Source organism: Haliotis rubra, unplaced genomic scaffold, assembly GCF_003918875.1.
Source record: "Haliotis rubra isolate DU_JTF1 unplaced genomic scaffold, ASM391887v1 Scf902, whole genome shotgun sequence".
NCBI classification, from domain to species: Eukaryota; Metazoa; Mollusca; class Gastropoda; order Lepetellida; family Haliotidae; genus Haliotis; species Haliotis rubra.
The window spans coordinates 152,827-171,379 of NW_025767638.1; the positions used below are offsets into that span (position 1 = coordinate 152,827).

General features: G+C 40.0%; 1 long non-coding RNA gene across 1 annotated transcript; it reads right to left on the minus strand.

Annotated features, from left to right (window-relative positions):
• Positions 1 to 7,007: 7,007 nt before the first annotated feature.
• Positions 7,008 to 17,471, minus strand: LOC124264020. Its single transcript, XR_006895023.1, has 3 exons — positions 17,214 to 17,471; positions 13,557 to 13,558; positions 7,008 to 7,018 (listed from the first exon to the last, which is right to left on the minus strand). It is a non-coding gene; the product is annotated as an uncharacterized LOC124264020 (long non-coding RNA).
• Positions 17,472 to 18,553: the final 1,082 nt, after the last annotated feature.

Consider the following 18,553-nt stretch of genomic DNA (forward strand, 5'->3'; position numbering starts at 1 on the left):
TAGGACCGACTGTATCTGTGACACAACACATTTTCACTAGCAATGTTTCCTGAGCAGTCTTAATAAATCTGCCTCATGGTCCCTCGTGTGGTGATCTACCTTCAGCTGTTGGCGATCTATAGTCCGTGTTTTATATTGTATTGTCTTCTTTAATTAAAATCTTTTAGTTTGACATGCTAGTTTTATGTTCATATATGTGATATTGTAGTATTTGTACTGTCCACCGTCGACAGGTTTTACTCTCCAAAATGTTTTCATTTTTACTTGTATAAATAGGATTCGTCACGATATGGCTGAGATATTGCCGATGTGACGTTAACTATTAACTCACTCACTCACTCACTCGTATGGTGATTAACCTTCAGTTGTATCTGTATTTTCTTCGTTAATAAAATAGTTTTATTTGTACATGCTAGCTTTTAACACCAAAAGTGATACTCTGCAAATTTTTGGTCCTTCGATGATGGGTTATTTAACAACTTGTATTTATGGTTTATGCAAAACCGTTCTCGTAACGATATGGCTGAAATAACGTTAACTTTTACTCACTCACTCTGATATTTCCTTCGGATTGTGAACAGCAGATTATGAACATTAGCCTTTTCTTCTTTGCATCATGCTCCACCCCTTTGACCCCTAGATGCGTGGCATGGCCTTGGTTGCTGGTTGGCCCATAGCTCGTGCTTTAGTTTATTAAATGCCATATCGATTTGTGTTGAATAAAAATTTTGAACTTGAAATGATTAGTTTTCAGACTCTAATTTTTGATATATTTTTGATAATTACTAAAACTGTTCTTGTCACTGTATAGCTGAAAAATTGCCGATGTGACCTTAAATTTTAACTCACTCACTCACTCACAAATCCAAGCCTTCTACTGCCACGTCTTTCTTTGGGTGAACTATTTGATTTACCTTTGAACATAACTTTCCCATCCACACCCATAATATAAACATATATCATTGACTTGTTTTGATAATATGCAGGTAATTGTTTTAGTCAGCGAAATGAACCATTTATGATAACTTCCTGATTTGTGCTATTTGGACACACTAATGAGGGGATCATTTCTACAATGTTGTACAAAACTACCTTTAAGATGCTCTCATGTTTCCTGGTTGTAGATTAACCTCCGACGAGAACTGGAGTACACTCGGCACTCAGAGGTTGAAGTATTTTACAGCAATGTAAGCAGTTGGCTACCTAGTATGTCGTTAAATAATATAGTTGGAGGATCTGTTGATGATATAGCGTACACACGCCTGGAGACATACAGGAAAGACTTTTGATCCGCTGCAATCATCAAAGATTGTTAGTATTGAGGACGTTTGACAACTGTCATCTAACATAGCAAACTATTTAACATTTATCGAAAGATATCAATAATGTTTGCTGCATACAGCTTTTGATTCTATAGTCTCCATTTAAGTTTATATTTTATAGCAAAAACCCGTGAAGGTCCGGATTAGAATATTGATCTTCAGAATCCCATGCTTGTAAGACGCGACTAACGGGATCGGGTGGTCAGGCTCACTGACTTGGTTGACACATGTCATCGGTTCCCAATTGCGCAGATCGATGCTCATGCTGTTGATCACTTTCTTGTCTGGTCCAGACTCGATTATTTACAGTCTGCCACCATGTAGCTGGCATATTGCTGAGTGCGGCGTACAACTAAACTCATTCCATTTAAGTTTATATGAGGGCAATGAGAGAATTCGATGACAGCAACAACAATATGTATGGCATTGTTAAAAGTGTTAAGCGGAACATGTGAGGCGACACGGAAACAACACGCATGTCATCGAGTCATCCAACAGTATCAGTTAAGTTCAGATACATGTATTTGTTAGAGCTGTGACGATATATCTTAGTATCGATAATCGTGATAATTTATATGACGATAAATATATCGATACTTATTTTCGTATCGTGATATGTATCGTTGACCTTAAAGTTATTAATTTTCACCAGATATTGGTGGTTATGTAAAAAGTTACACTGTTTCTTGCTATTGAAACATACACTTTGAAAGAAAATAACTAAAGATAGCATATGCGTCGATCGAATCGTACCGTTGCAAGATATCGCAATACGTATCGTATCGTGAAATTTCTGTATCGTCACACCTCTAGTATTTGTATCTTGTGTCCGTTGTTGAAATGGTAAATGTCAACAATACTTTACTGATTTCAGTGCTCCAGTTGACAAGTAGTCCTTAAGTGAACACCCCATAGTAAAGCTATTCTACATTATGCACATAATCTCTAAACCATTTATCTTGCAAATGTGTGTTTGATGTTAATATCAGCGTCACCCATTGAGATCCGGATTAGAATTGACCTTCAGCAACCCATTCCTGTCGTAACTGTTGACTATCGGGATTGGTTGGTTGGGTGGCTGTTTAACGCCGCACTCAGCAATATTCTATCTATACGGCGCGGGTATCAGGATTGGTGTACAGGATGTGTTGCTTGGTTGATCCATGTCATCGTGGACTCGATTAGGGTGATACACCAGTCTGGTTCTTCCACTTTCAGCACATGTTCAGAATGCTTGACAAAATGCTGCGATATTGTAATAGTAATAGTAACAGTCCGCTTATATGGGGCTCATATCCAGGCACATTGCCTGCTCACGGCGCTATGTACATAACTATCCCCGGTCATACGACACTATCGCACTTTCCGATAATTTTTCAACTCCTTGGGGAGTATACAGCCATGCTGCCTGTTAGGTGCAATGAACTTAACACTCACATTGCCAGCACATCCTCACGGGTACCCATTTTACAGCTGATTGAACTGAGACAATGTGGATCTAAGTATCTTGTCCAAGGATACTACGCAAATGTGCCCACTTCGGGACCCGAACCTAGGTGCCTCCATCGGGGATCGAACCCGGGCCTTCAGCGTGATAGGCAGACGCCTTACCACTGCAATCCACAATGGTTGACAACACGTTGCGATATTGCTTGAATATTGCTAAACGTTGCGTACAACTTTACTTTCTCATTCACTCCGTGTTTATGTAGTAGGATATTTATGCATATAGTAAATGTTTTCGTAACCCATTTGGGAAAGGTATTAAGATATCACAGATCAACAAAACATAAAGTTTGTCTTGGAGTTTAGCTTCAACGTTTTGGACATGGTCCTTTAATGCTTTCAACATCCCGAGACCGCAAAAACGATATTTTTCAGATAGTGGATATAAATTAAGATGGAATTTTATTCTCCACAATTCGAACACATTTAAGAAAAATGCAATAAAACGGAATCGCCTTCTAAATAGAATCAGTAAAATGTTGGAGGCTGTGAACAAGATAAATGTTTTGATTGATCCTTAGAGCTTTGATGATTAAACCAATTTCTGAACAGTTCAGAGCTTAAAATATCTTTCTGACATCTTGAGATGTAATTTGCAGCGAGAAAATAAACAGCCTTCTTTTCAAGTAATTGCTTTGTTGTTATCTCTTTACATGTGAGTGACGTCATACTTCTCCATAGTGGTTTTCGTCAAGTGGAATGAGTACGGAGACAACGATCTCTCAGTCTGTTATCAATCATAACATTTGCCAATGTTGTTGCTGTGTCTGTGCACAGACCATTAAATTCTTCTTGAGGCATCATTCATGACCAGGCTTGTTGTCTGTCCGACATGCCCGAAGAAGATATTGCTGCAGAGCTTGTAGATCCTGAAAAGAACACACGCGTCTCTCCCGGCCGCAGTAAAAAGAAAGGAGGATATTTTAACGTCAGAGTGGATTAGTATGTTCCCTGTCCACTCCGATGTTATAAATGCCAGAAATGTGGTCATGGGTTGAACTACGTGGCTCTGCAATATGTAATCGTTGTGGGTAGAGCCATGGAAACACCAAATTCGACAAGTGTACTCCTGTGATGGCCCACATGGTGCATTTTCCGAATTCTGCCCTGTGTTGCAAAAGAAATAACTCATAATGGAACTAAAATATGAAATCACATATCCTACATTGACGTTTAAAAGCCATATGCAAACGATAACTCAACTACATTAATTATAACATACTCTGCCGCAGTCTACTCACCTCGCTGTATAACAATATCATCTGTTACGTGTCAAACAAACCTACACCTTCAGGTGAGGTGAGGTGAAATTGGGTTTAACGTCGTGCTTGAGAATATTTCGCTCATATGACGACGTGCATGCGTGTGTATGTGTATGTGCGGCTGCTTGTACTAGCCCAGACTTCAGCTGGTTTTATAGTGCTAGCCCACTGAGATACCATGCAGGAGTGAAGCATCAATACCCCTCTCAGACACAGTATACTGACTCCGAGCCGACCAGTCCTTGTACCCATTAATGCCGAGCGCCAGGCAGGAACCAACAAGTACCATATTTTAACGTCTTTTGGTATGACGCGGTCGGGGATTGAACCCGCGACCTTCCGCTCTCTCGGCGGACGCTCTAACCACTACGCCACAGAGGCGATCACACCTTCAGAGATTTCTCTAGAAAACTCTTTTGGACCTCTAGACATGAGGGTCACTCTGTCCTCACAGATAATTTCAACACGTACCAGGGTTGCCTTGCACAAGTGCCTCCAAGGAGTTGATATATGTATTTATTTATTAATTTATTTAAACGCTTAAGCAAGGCACACATCCCAACGCATGTCTTGGTGAAAAGTTGAATAAAAACACTTTCTAAAAGGCCAATATCAAAAGTGTGGAATGTGATCCGGTGAGTGAGTGAGTTAATATTTATCGTCACATCGGCAATATTTCAGCCATATCGTGGCGAAAACAATTAATAAATATATTTGAGATCAATAAACTTAGAAAATAAATGCCCATTGACGAAGTCCAGAAAATGAATGGTGAGGACTCTAAATCTAGCATTAGCCATCTTAATGACAGAAACCGTATATTAACTAGTAAATGCTATATTGCTATTAGACATGAAACTTTGGCTTACCATTCTTCTTCATCAAATTATGTACCTCGATTCGAAAAATATCAATAACAGCTAGAAAACTTAATTCCAATTTAAAACAAGAGTCATCAGAAGATGACATATCCCCCCGGCCCCCACATATTTGAAAGAACAAACTATCTCATATACCTATCAGTTTTAGAGATGTGGTCCAAACAAACACACCACAATGAATGATCAAACCTGTTGACATGGAAACAGGAAACTAATTCATTATCATAAAATTCCTACATAGCAAAAGGCACCGCGTCAGTCCTTGGTTAATACATGTACCTGGTTTGGATGAAAAGTGTTTAATGTTTTCTTAAGTTGTGTTTCTTAAACAAAATCCACCACCACTTTGTCTCCATATAAATCGAGAGAAATAAAAAATGAAAAATGCAGATAGCAAAACGTACTACTTCAAGGTCTGATTCATATACCTGCCAAATGTTTCTTCTCTGAAAGGAATTTCTGCTAAAGCTTTCACATTTTCTCATGGTTCTGAGACACAACACATAATAGGAATGGAGTGACCTTGAGCTCCTAGCACATCAATATCTATATAATGCCAACAGGATACCCACACAATAATATGACACACTTTTCAAGGAATCTTCTGTTGTTTGCTAATGAATCCACAGAATCATTGACTGGATAGATTAGAGTGAGTGAGTGAGTTATTATTTAACGTCACATCGGCAATATTTCAGCCATATCGTGACGAGAAGACTTGATATTGAAATAGAATATATATAGAGATTATAAAACCTGCCGGCGAAGGACAGTAAAACAACTAGAGTATCACATATATATATGTAAAACTAGTAATTGAATCTAAAACATTTTAACTATAGGGGACAACACAATATAAAAATGGGCTATAGATCGCCAACAACTGAAGGTAGATCACCATACTAGGAACCATGGGGACTTACATTACTTTTGCTACCTGCATGGATCCTAGCTGGATTAACACCATCCCTTCAGCCGCTGGCGATTGTAGGAAAATTTAGCCAGAACAGTTAAAACAACTAAAATACTACGTTTAAAATGTGATAATTTATAATTTACTTTGAAAGTTTTGGGACTTACGTACCGGATAGATTAGAATGTTCTCATGGTGCTGGCACAATATTATCCATATAACGTCCATGAGACACCCACAAAATAATATGACACGCTCTTAAAAGGAATCTTCTGTTGTTTGCTAATGAATCCACAGAATCTTTGACTGGATAGATTAGAATGTTCTCATGGTGCTGGCACAATATTATCCATATAACGTCCATGAGACACCCACAAAATAATATGACACACTCTTCAAGGAATCTTCTGTTGTTTGCTAATGAATCCACAGAATCATTGACTGGATAGATTAGAATGTTCTCATGGTGCTCGCACAATATTATCCATATAACGTCCATGAGACACCCACACAATAATATGACACGCTCTTAAAAGGAATCTTCTGTTGTTTGCTAATGAATCCACAGAATCTTTGACTTGATAGATTAGAATGTTCTCATGGTGCTGGCACAATATTATCCATATAACGTCCATGAGACACCCACAAAATAATATGACACACTCTTGAAAGGAATCTTCTGTTGTCTGCCAATGAATCCACAGAATCGTTGACTGGATAGATTAGAATGTTCTCATGGTGCTGGCACAATATTATCCATAAAACGTCCATGGGACACCTATGCACAAAAATTAAAAGAAGTAGATGCTCCCAGGAAGTTGCTTTCAGTTCTCGTCAATCCAACATATTTTTATTGGAGTAAAATCAAAATAAGCCTGTGGTCTGACCAGCATGTTTCTGTTTTTGCTGTCTCAAATGATCCATGTGGCAGATTGGCATAGATGTGATCCAGCAAGGTTCTGTAGTCTGTTGTTGGTCCTTCAGTGCATTGCTTATATCCTGTAGGATGCTGAAGAGGTGGATGTTGCTTGAGATCACTGTTCATATCTCCTAAAACCACAGCATGTGCAGTAGTGATGGACTTCAGCATCTGTGTTAGGACACGTGTCAGTGTGGATGTGGAGATCTCTGGACCTTTTGTAAACACCAATGATTGTTACATCTGGTCTTTCTGTTGGAATGATAACTGTTAGCTCAATGCCAGCTCTGTTCCTTGTGACTATACTTATTTGATTCATCTTGTAATAAACTGCAGAGCCATGTGATGGTCGCACATGTGGTGGATGAGACATTTCATCATTTCTAAAGAGACTGAAACCTGGCATCTGGTAATGGGTGTTAGGTTCAGAGGGAAAGATTCTAGTTTCAGAGGAGATGCACACATTTGTTGCTTGAATGTTGGGATCATGCAGACAGTCGACCAAATGCTTGTGCAATGATCTAGCATTGTTGTAACAAATGATGAAGGAGTTGGACAATGAATAAACTGGTTTACTGGCAGTTCGTAATGAGCACTTGATCTTAGACGTCCATTTCTGTCTTCACTTGTGCAATTTTTTCTTTGTTCAAAATAAAGGATATGGAGACCTTCTAATGTTGTCACCCTGCTAAGGCCCACGTAGTGTGCATGTTCAAAGAATGGTAGACAAATTCTTGAACTCTCGACTGAGACATCAACATCTATTTCAGTAATTGTTTCGCCCTGTGCTCTGTGAAACGTTTTGGCAGGAGAAGGTCTGAGAGGGAATTGGTCCGCATTATTTCTCCATTGCGACCTACTTTCAACTGTCTGCTAACAGGAACAATAGGAGTCCATTGCTTGTGAATTCCACGTGTGTACAATCACTGATTGTCCAATCGTGTCTGATGTCCAACTTTGTCTGTTGCGAACTGCATCCATATTACACCTTTTCTCGCAATACCTGATGGAGGAATAGCCAACTGTTTAATAATACCTGAGGCTCAATTTGTCATGCCATCTTTTGTGTTGACATTCATACAAACTTCAAAATTCAGATCAAGACTAATTTTTAGGTTGGTATGGAGATGCATTGTCTTTTGAGGGATTGTCTGGAATCTGGCTTTTCAGGCGTCTCTCTACTTCAAATGAAACATCTCCAATGACTCTGTCATGAACCTTGCAAGTTGTTTTCATCTTTGTTGACCTTGCAAATGCATCATCATTCCAAAGAGCAACTCGAGAATTTTCCGGAAACAGATGTGGAGCATATATTGGATAGTTTGGCATGAAGACATCACATATACTGGTTTCAAGAACCTCTTTGTCTTCTGCTGTATGCATACCTTCTCTAAGTCTATTGAGAATCTGTGCAAAGTGGACAGAGTCTCTTTGACGCATGATTTCAGTGAGTTCATACATGTTTTGACACAAGTTAGTTGCCAGTGCATTAATCCCATCAACATCATTGGAAAAACAAAAAACAGTCAAAAACGGGCTTGAACTGGAACAGATCTCCAAAGCATATGACTGACACCTTTGCAAAATCCTCACCAGATGCCATGATGTCTTGCATGCGCCTGTGTATGAGAGTAAAAAAGTCTAAGCCCAACCATAGAGATCTCATCTATTATGGTGAGCTTTGTATCTCCCAGTTCCATTCTGAGTGTATTGAGCTTGTCAGATGGAGGTGTGTCCATATTTAGCCTTTGATTTGGAAGAACTTTCATAGCAGACTGGATTGTGTTACCAAAGACATTAAAAGCTGTTTTTCCGGTTGGAGCGATTACATGAACATGCTGTTTGTTGAAGTCAGAGCCTGCGACATGGTTGTAATACTTCATAGTAGTTTGATAAATGGCTGTGAGTAGTCTACTCCTTTCCCACACCTGCTCCTCCACTCAAAAAGGCATAGGAAGGATCATCTGTAGTTTTGATTCGATAAAGAACATCATTGAAGAACTCTCGTTGTTTATGGTTTAAGGACCGAATGAAGGCTCTGCGCTTTTCATCAGGCATCTCATCAAAAGGTAGAAGCTATGTTGTCTTTGCTGTTGTGGGAATGCCAGCTGATTGAACAAAACATTCTGGTGGTTCCAGCACTTCATGGGCATCACTAGGTTCTACACCCTGATCGATGTCTCTCTGATTGTCATGTTCTGTGTTGGGAGCTAATTGATCCCACTGTTCTTGGATGTCTTGTGTTGCCTGCTTTTCTGCTTGGTCTACTTCTGAAGCATTTGGCTCGTATGTCTGCAGCTGTTCCAGAATGCCCGATTCAAGGTGGTTGTATCGATCCTGAAATGTCTCACATGAACCAATGAGTGTGTCCTCATCTCTCCATGGGCTAAAAAGGAAGATTCTCTCACGATAAAAATCCTCTGGGTGAGTGTCTTTGTTGTATCTCACATACCTTAGTACACGTGGAACGTTTCATTTTTAATGCTATCTTTGTCATGTGGTACAACAGTATCTCCATCTTCATCGCTGACAGATTCTCTTTCCTGTGGTTGTACATCTGAATCCGTTTTTCCACCCCTTTGTATTGAATCATAAGAAGCTGCCCAGTCAGCAAGAGTTAATGCTTCTAAGCTTGTAGGTCTATTTGAGTATCTACTGATCATATTGTCAGTTGCTATCTCATCTGGGTCATCATCAAGCTTGTCTATCTCTTTTTCTGACTTGAGAAAGTATGTACGCTCAATTGAAGGTGATGTTGGTACAAAAGTAACGTGACGAGAAGCTTGACGTAGTGAAACTTGTAAGCACAAATCTACAGCTTCCCGAGCTGAGATTTCAACATTGTTGGTGAACCTGTTACCAATGAAACTGACTTGTTCACGTATTCCACTCCCCTTTTCTCGGGCTTCTTTACAGGCTCTGTCGAGCAGTAAGCTCTTCCCTCTTTGAGATTTAGATATGTATCCAACAACATACACAGCACAGGCGTAAATGTCAAGAATGAACTGAGCATCCATATTTACCCGCCAGGCTGAAAGACATACTGGAATGTAGGCATTTACACGTATGTCTTTAGGTGGCTGCTTCAGGAACAGACTTGGAGATGAAATGGATGACCCTAAAGCCAACATATACTGTTCTTCTGACATTTTCAGTTAACCCAAGAACTCATCAAATTCAACATCTTCTCCTAATTTCATTTCATCAAGATGGGCTTTGATGATCTTATAGCATCTTTTAGGTCCTTTGCTGACGGATCTTCAATGGGTGTCAGAACTGCAGTTCTCCTAAGAGGTGGCTGGGGGTAGTTGAAGCGGCACTTGTTAGAGCCCTTGTTGCAAGTTCTTGAATGCCTGTGAATCTGCATATCAGCTTGATTATGATCAGATGAGCAGGAAATGATTCTGTCAACAAATTCCACGAGTCCTGTGTTTGTTCATACCAGGGAGCACCATCCACCCACACCAGTATGTGTATGTATGGGGAGCCACGATGCTGGTATTCCACCCGGTAGAAGTAGTCCTTAAGAGGTCCGCCTAGAGGATATAGGTCACTGCGCAAACACTTGAGGAGGCACTGAACTGAATGATGAAAATGCCTGGAGCATGTCACAGAGTCACTTTGTATCAGATGGCACTTGTCTTGCCAAGTCAGAGCTTCTACATCATCATCACTCAACTCTTGTCCATCAACAGTTTTAGACAGAATTTTCAAAAGGTGAGCCCATCTAGTCTCTGCTGCTGAAAAACTCATGAAGAATGTAGCTGGACCAAGGAATCTGATCATAGCAAAAATATCCTTTTTGGCTTTTTCAAAGTAAGGTGGTGATACCCTAATAGATCGGAGCACTCTGTAGCCTTCATCCAGATGTAAAAGATTGGATATAGCGCCTTTCTTTTTAAGATCCCCAGCTGTGAGTTTCTTGTCTTTTTGTTTGTATTTTCTGATGGCAATTTGTATCTTCCCATAGATGAGTTGCATTTGAAGTTGTTTAGTCTTAAAGAAAATGTTGTCCACACATTTTGTTACTCTGCAAACTCTGCATCGTAACTCAGATTTTACTATTTCACTATAGTAGATATTTGTCTGTCTCTTAGTACTTCTGGGCCTACCACAGAATATCCCAGGGAATGCAAGTTCTTCGCAATACGGATCTTTAAAAACCGACACAGGTTGACTATACTGTCGAGGAGCAAAACACTACCATAACTCGTACAGCCTTGTGGACCCAATACCGAAGCGCTTTTTTTCCCTCGCTTGCTGGGAGCACCCCGTGAAGGGAGCGTATTTCTTGGATCTTGTCTGAAGACAAATCTTTTCATGGTGGCATGGTTGGTTTTCCCTGGGAATATATATATTCCCATACTTCCTATATGTCTATATTGGAATCCCAATCCTCTCCGAGGAATCCCAATCCTCTCCCAGGAATCCCAATCTACCCCAGGAACCCAAATCCCCCCCCGTAAACTTCTAACAATGCTTAGCAAATGCTTAGCAATGCTTAGCAGTGCTTATCAATGCTTAGCAAATACTTGCAGCAAGCGAGGTCAAAAAGGGCTTCAGTATCAGGTCCACAAGGCTGTACGAGCTATGGCGAGAGCCTGCTGTAGAACCTCCGACGCCCACCACGACTGTATTGTCTGCTGAAGAACCTTCACCCGCTAGCGGGACGTCTACCAGCAGCGTATTGCCTGCTGCAGAACCGTCGACTGCGCCCACCGTCCAGGAGTTCTACGACTGCTTGGGGAGGCTCGAGGCTCGTGTGGAACAAAACGCGACGATGTTGTCGGCTGGTGTGGAGCAAACTGGGACGATGTTGTCGGCTCGTGCGTATGGGTATAGAAAGCATCGAGGAGGAACAAGAAGAGACCCGTCTGGGTATCGAGAAGGTGCGGCAGATGGTAGAATTGGCACAATGGTTGACCTACCTTCGATAGCTGCCTTGTTTCTCAGGAAGGTTGTCTGCAAGACCTGGAAGCACAGCAAACCAGTTTCTCCCTTCATGCACCCCTTATACACACCGACCGATGAGAAGATAGAAACACACAAGACCAAACGTGGGGATCCGTTCCACATGGAGTAGAGTGTGGAATGCAGCCTACACGAACCATGTGTTGTTTTTTTCCCCCAGGTATGCACAACGACCCATGCCAGAGTAGGAGTAGTACTCTCCCTAGCCCTGCGGTACCTGGACCACGGCACCCCGGTCCATGTTGGAGTAGGAGTACTCTCCCTAGCCCTGCAGTACCTGGACCACAGCACCCCGGTCCATGTCAGAGTAGTAGTACTCTCCCTAGTCCCGCGGGGCCTGGACCACAGGACCCCGGTCCATGTCAGAGTAGTAGTACTCTCCCTAGCCCTGTGGGGCCTGGAAGGTCCTCCACAGCACCCCAGTCCATGCTGGAGTAGGAGTAGTACTCTCCATAGACCTGTGGTGCCTGGACCACAGCACCCCGGGCCATGTCAGAGAAGTAGTACTCTCCCTAACCCTGCAGGGCCTGGAAGGTCCTCCACAGCACCCCGGGCTATGTCAGAGTAGTAGTACTCTCCCTAGCCCTGAGGTGCTTGGAAGGACCCATAGAAACTATGGGAAGCAGCAACTCGACTTCTCTATTGTCTTTCTTTTTCGATATGGGTGAGCGGCAGATTTTACCGAGCCTGCACAGAAACAGTTCCAGCACCAACCGTATGCATTCTCTCCCACGGCGTCCCGAATCGTTTCTCGTATCTTGTAGCCGTAAACTGGAATCGTTTCCCCAGTCGGTGATTCGAGTAGCAGCAACAGCCGGGTCTTCCTTTCGTATCTCGCTACCGCAAACTTTTTGCACGTGTAGACTCCTTCTGGGACGCCTGCGGCATTTCGGTGTTTGCTGCATGGAGGGGGTGCCACTTCTATATCCTTGACCCGCCATAGTTGGGCAATGGGGTATGCCAAATATTGCCCCGTCCCTGTGGTACCTCTGCTTCCCCCGATAGCTGCCGGAAGATACAAGACTCTTTCTCCTTGCACGGACAATGGTCCACCAATTTGCTGATGAGGAGTGCATACCGTATGCTCCAGAAAGTGCAGGTGTTGTCGTACAGGTTCTCTACATTCATGAAACAGATATCGACCATGATCTCTTCTGGAACCTTGAGTGGGAGTCGCTCCTTGGGTGTGTAGTCTATCGCTTTCTTTCACCAGTGAACGCATTTCTTTCTGTCAACGCAGTGGTCGATGCCGCCGCACTTGCACGTAGAGTCGTCGGGTCCGAAGAGAGCAGGCACTTCTGATAAAGTTCGAGAAACTGGTGAGGGATCTGGTAGTGCTCGTAGCAGGTGTGCCCCAATTGCTCCAGGATTTGTTTCTCTCGGTCCGAAAGCAATATGTGGGGACACTTCTCCAGCAGACCCTCGAAGACTTCGGCCATGCCGGGAGTTGTCATCATCTGTGGCTCGGGGTCTATACCACCTCGGATTCGCGTGTATCGGGCTTGCGATATATGGTACTTCCTCTTCGTTTCCCGAAGGGACAAACGACCCGATCGGATCTCGGTATAGGCTTCGCGTGAGAGCTTGGTTACCGGCATGTTTCTATATCCATGCACCCACATAGCTCTAATTGGGAGTGCACTTGCGTTGGGAGAGACGAAAGTGGTCTTGTCGAAGTTTTGTGGCAAACACTCATTTTTACTAGGCTGGTAGCAGAATTAGCCCGTATGGAAGCTTCTAAGCAAGGTGTACCCATACGTCTTTTCTCGCTATTCCATATACTACTCTCCAAGGACTGCATTCGCTTGAACTACGGCTAGTGGCTCCCAGAATTCCCTTTATCAAGATCTTTCAGGCACCTTAAGGTCCATGGGAATATGGTCAATTTGCCTTCCAATGTTGTTCAGACAGTTTCTGCTTTGCCACGACTCCAAAATCAAGATGGCACTATTAAAGTGAAACTGAAGACTTGCCTATAAGCCAGCTGTTGTCAACGAGAACATAAGGCCACACAAAGTCATGGGGGCTGCAAAATGGCTTGTAGAAAACAGTCCTTTGTACAAAAGAAAAAACATCACCCTTGATGACAATTGGACCTACCAGCCCAGAGGTTAAAGCTGAAGATAACAGTGGTAATTCTACTCTTGGTTCACAAGATGAACAGATTGTCACATCAAAGGGATCATGGAGGGATCTTATTGGCTTTAATATGTTTCCTGCATGTGTTGCAGATCCACTCTTTGCCTTTTTCAAACTTGTTGCCATGGAAACGCCAAACATATTTAATTCAGAATACCAAAACTACCAAAAGGCACCAGGACACCACCAGATCTATCCACGTGCCAAGTTTGGTGAAGAAATATTGAACGGTTTTAAAGTTCAGCTCCCGAAAAGACAAATGTGCACGGACGCACGGACGCACGGACGGAGTCCATTTTAATACCCCCCGCAAAACGCGTTGTGGGGGATAACAAACAGCTGTCAACTGTGAAGCTCCTGTCAGAGTAGACCAAATCTGGGTATGTATGAATAAAATTGAACACAGACATTTACCAAATGCATATAAATATCCCTCAGATGCAATATCCACATGTTAAGCATGGACATATATCAAATAGAAATAACAAAATGTCACTTTGCAATCACTAAGCAGAGGCATGGTAACAGTGTCAACTATCAATGTTTATTATTCTGCAAATAGGATTTTAAGTTACAGTTAAAAAGTAACATGCAATACAAAGGCTAGCCATATATTGGCAAGTTAATTATGGGCTAGGTCTTACACACATTAGAGCCACATCAAAGAATTTTTTCATGATGTTACTATAAATAGACTGCAGCCATCTATGTTTACTTTTCATAATTATTTGTTTGCATGGAATGATAACCTCACTATGAGGTGTGTAGCACTTATCAATATTCTACATCAATTATGTTTGCCCAATTAATTAAAGTTAGCCCCCAAATGTAAGTATTTTTCAAGTGAAAAAAAGGGTCTTGTTTGATGCCAAGGTCAAGGTCAAACACTGCAGATAATATTTTCTTGAGAACATAATATATATATGCGTATGTCAAAACCCTTCAGATGTAAACATTGTTTTACTTAGAATACAAACTGCTAAAATACTTTTGATAGTGTTATCATTATTGGGACTCTCTAATTCAGGAATATTTCTTATTATTAGGTGATATTTCAATAACATATTTCAAGTGTAAGAATTGTATTCTCCATCTTAACCCAGTATATCAATGCAGATAGTTTGAGATAATTTTGCTAAACTACAAAACATGAACAATGAACATGTTAAACAACCAGTAAAGTTTTTATATTTGAAGTTTACATGAAAAATAATTGTATTACCATTGTATTTTCCTTCTATGTATTGATAATTGACACAGAATGTTGCTTGTTATTTACCATGTCAAAATATACTTGTTAGGAATTTTTTTACTCCATGCAGATGTTTTGGGAAAATACCAAATGTTCTAATTATCACAGTTAGTGAAATATAAAAGATGTGGATCCTTTACATATTGAGAATTTTGATTAAATTCTCTAAATGTAGAATTTAGTTCAAACATTTTACTTATTTACTTCTGGCTATCAATATCCTTCTTCACTTTCAGCCATGCAGTTAATTGTGTTATCAGCTTGGTGCTTTTGAGGTGAAAGTTGGAGAGTCTGAAGAAATTCAAGTCTTTGCTGAACTTTTCTGCTTAATGTAACTTTTTCAATATATTCATATATTTATGGGGAAACCCAAAAAATCTTCACAATTTCTTGTGTCTATCCTTTTTATTTGGATTTTTTAAAATTTCTTTACATGTAGAATTTACCTTTTTAAAATCTGACTTGGTGTTTGATTATTGGTATTTGATTATTTTAAACTGAGTTGCATAACAATTGTTTTCTTTACTTTCAGTCATGCAGTTACAGACATGACTTGCATCATCTGTTGAAGAGGTGCTGGCTAGGTGTAACTGGGAGAGAGGAGATTTAACTTTTTTGCTTCGAGTTTCTTCTGAAAGTAAGTCAGTCAGTATATTCACATATCTATAGGGAATCAAAGATATACTTTACTTTTGAAAATTTACTGTGAAAAAAAAATAGTTCTATATTTCTGATGACTTACATTCTAATTATAAGAAATCTGATAATTTTAGTAAAATATTAACTTAGTTTATTTCTTTTCTGCTTTTCTTAACAATTGTTCTCCTTACTTTCAGCCATGCAATTACAGACATGACTTGTGTGATCTGTCAAGGAAGTGATGGTGAGGTGAAACTAGGACACAAGGGGTTCAACTCTTTGCTAAAAGTTTCAGCACAACGCAATGATTCGCTATTTGTAACGCTTGTATCAGAAGACAGCAAATATGGTCATGAAAATGCCGCAAGACCTATACCTCAGCATTTAATGTACTTAAGGCCCAGAAGAGCAACACAGATAATATACAGCCGTGTCTTCTGAGGTCTGTAAAATCCGACGGAAGTGATTTTGATTTGAAGACTCATTGCATCATTTGTAACAATAAGATTGACTTTGAGGATGTACAAAAACACAGAAGGAGACATTCTGGCATAAGCCATGTTGAGATTATTGGTTCTGAAAAGAAAAGCTTACTACAGGAAACACTTCTGTCTATTTGTAATGAAAGAACTGATGACCAGGCAGCTGATATTAAAGCCCGCATCATTGTCGCAGGAGACATCCGAGCAGCTGAGGCAACATATCACAGACATCACAGTCCATCTGGTTTTACATCTGAATTCTATAAACTCTTTTGGAAAGACATCAATAAATATCTAATCAATTCATTAAATGAAGCATATAGGAAGGGTGAGCTAGCTATAAGTCAAAAACAAGGAACATCTGAAGAATTTCAGACCCATTTCACTATTAAACATATCATATAAACTAGCTTCAGCCGTGATATCAGCACGTATTAGAAACATACTTCCTAATATAATAAGTGAAGACCAAAAGGGATTTATGAAAGGCAGATACATTGGAGAATGTACAAGACTGGTTCATGACATTATGGATTACATAGAGTATACGAATAAACCAGGACTTTTGATACTTATAGACTTCGAAAAAGCATTCGATTCGGTGGAATGGTCCTGGACTTCTTTAATTTCGGACCATCTATCAAAATTTGGCTAAAAACATTCTACAATAGCATAAACTCTAGTGTTCTTGTAAACGGGTTTCCATCAGAATTGTTTCAAATTACACGGGGTTGTAGACAAGGTGACCCCCTCTCGCCGTATATATTCCTCATAGTAGCAGAAATCCTGGCCCACATGTTACGACAAAACAAAAAGATAAAAGGAATAATGATGATTGATTTAGAATACCTACTGACTCAATTTGCCGATGATAAACTATAATTTTAGACGGGTCTGAGCGCTCTTTTAGGGAAACATTACAAGTACTTCGAAACAATATTCAAGTTTGCAATACTGCGGAGAATACAACCTTGACTGGACTCAAAAGCCATTTGTACTCTTAGGCATTCTATTTCAACATAATAAAGCAGAAATGGTGAAAAAGAATTCTAAAGATAAAATAAAAACAATTGACAAAGTAATGAAAATGTGGACTCTGAGAGACCTTACACCTCTAGGAAGAATAACTATTCTAAAGAGCTTGATTTTACCAACACTTAATCATTTTCACCTCGCTAGCAAACCCTAAATTAGAAACGATAGTGAACTTTCAAAAGAAATGTTTCTCCTTTATTTGGAAAGGTAAACCTGATAGAATAAAACGATGTCTGATAACAAAAACGTACCAAGAAGGTGGTCTAAAAGTACCAGCTATACTTGAAACAATTAAGTCCCAGAAAATATCATGGATTATTCGTGACTCAAAATTTAATAATCTGTTATATACTTCACAACCAGTGAGCAAACTAAACCCCATTGAAATGGGACCATTGTATCTGAAGACACATTATGTTCCAACACTCATAAGCCCATTCTGGAAAGACGTATTTGAAGCCTGGTCTGAATTACAAGGACAAAGTAAATATGATAATGACCATCTCAGCAGACAGTACATATTGGCAAATGATAAGATAACAACAGGTAGAAAACCAGTAGTATATGACCACTACCTACAGACAAATGTAAAATGTGTAAATGATTTCTTAAAAGATGACAATACATTCCTTTCTTATAAAGAATTCGTAGAACTGTATGGGGTTAAAACAAATTTCCTTGAATATACAGGATTATTATCTTCATTGAAAACATATTCAAAACAGAGTTCGTTCAAAATTAATATTCAGAAAGATATACCTTTTATTCCTCCTGATTTGGAAATACTACTCAAAGCTAAGAAAGGATGTAGCATATTTTACAACAGGCTTCTTCACAAGGAAGCTATAAACCAAAAACTGCTTTATCAAAGTAAGCGGGAAAAAGAATTGAACATAAATATCACTCTTAATCTATGGAAGACACATAATGTTTTACCATTTCGAGCATCATATAGTGCTAGGCACTTCTGTTAATTTTGCGATGTTGAAATAGAATCTATCATTCATTTATTATATGAATGCAAACATGTCAAAAAGCTGTGGCAAGATCTACTAGAATGGATTGAAATTAAACGCAGAAACCATTATTCTCGGATTCAAAGAGAGAAGAAATGATGTACTGAATTTTATTTTCATATTAACTAAAGAGTACATGAATTCTAGAAAGTTAGCAAACATTGTACCTTCTCTCGTTAGTCTGAAACCAAAATTGAATTACAATTACCACTTACA